We start from the raw sequence: 1,216 nt of genomic DNA on the forward strand, positions 1-1,216 counted from the left end.
TTGGTATTTACTTACACCTAGTAATTGCTAATAAAAGTTTGACCAACATTAAAAGCAATGCTCAGCTTTAACCATTTTCTTTGATAAGCCTTACACTTCATGAGCTCTCACCTATGGCGAGTTCATGCACATTATTCCCCACAACTTGTTGAGCGATGAACGTATGTGAGCTCACTCTTGCTGTCTCACACCCCCCCACAGGAGAAGAACAAGTGGTTCAAGTGGAGCCGCTTAATGAGGAGTTCGATTCAATCTAGGTGGCGTCTCCCAGTTGACTTTCTGGCGCCAAGGATGGATTTTAGATCCTGCTATATTTATCTTTTATTTTGTAAGACTTCCGCTATGTAATAAGTACTCTGATTATTGTGACATTTATCTCTATACACTCTGTGATTATATATGTTGTCTTCTTTGGCGCATGTATGAGATGCACCCGGCTTTGTCCCTTAAAACCGGGTGTTACAGTTAGCAACTAACCCCCTTAACAGGAGTGTTGATACACACTTGATGAAGATGCTGCCGACTCTGATCTTGACTGATTTAGAGGAGTTGGAGGTTGCCAAACGGACAAGTGCAAGAGGAAAGAATAGCGAGAAAAGGTAAGTATAGACGGATTAGAGAGAGCAGGGGGAGAACCCAACTACTTAACTCTGGCACTCACCTAGTAAACAGATGCCATTGCAGACCAAGGGCCACAACACATCAACACTCATTCCAAAGAAGCAAATCAGTCATAGAAGAAGGACAAACATCATGAGCACACAACAACAAACATCTCGTTGCTATACGTTCTTTTTAATTAAATAGTGGTCTTTTCTTACAATGTGGAAATTACTATAAGGCCATCGAAAGACAAGGGGAGCGATAAAACATGCAGAATAGGGGCATGAGAATAGTAAAGGATGGAGCTAAAGCAATGATTGTAACCGACAAGGGAAAGAATGCAACCAAGGTCAGGATAGGTAAAACACCATTATCAAATCAAGATGGAAAAGATGATATTTCAAAAGGTAGGCATAAGATAACATCATGGAAAGATCTAGAGATTACAAAGGTAAGGGAGGTGAAAGGCAAAAGCACACCAAAAGATAGAGTTAGGACAAGACTTGCAATGCGATAGAGGAAAAGGGAATGAACAAGAGCGGGATACATAAGTGTTGGAACTTGCTCACTGGTGCAAGTTGATCCAACGGGGGGGGTGTAGCAACGTAAATAG

The sequence above is a fragment of the Zea mays genome, chromosome 1, assembly GCF_902167145.1.
Source record: "Zea mays cultivar B73 chromosome 1, Zm-B73-REFERENCE-NAM-5.0, whole genome shotgun sequence".
NCBI classification, from domain to species: domain Eukaryota; kingdom Viridiplantae; phylum Streptophyta; class Magnoliopsida; order Poales; family Poaceae; genus Zea; species Zea mays.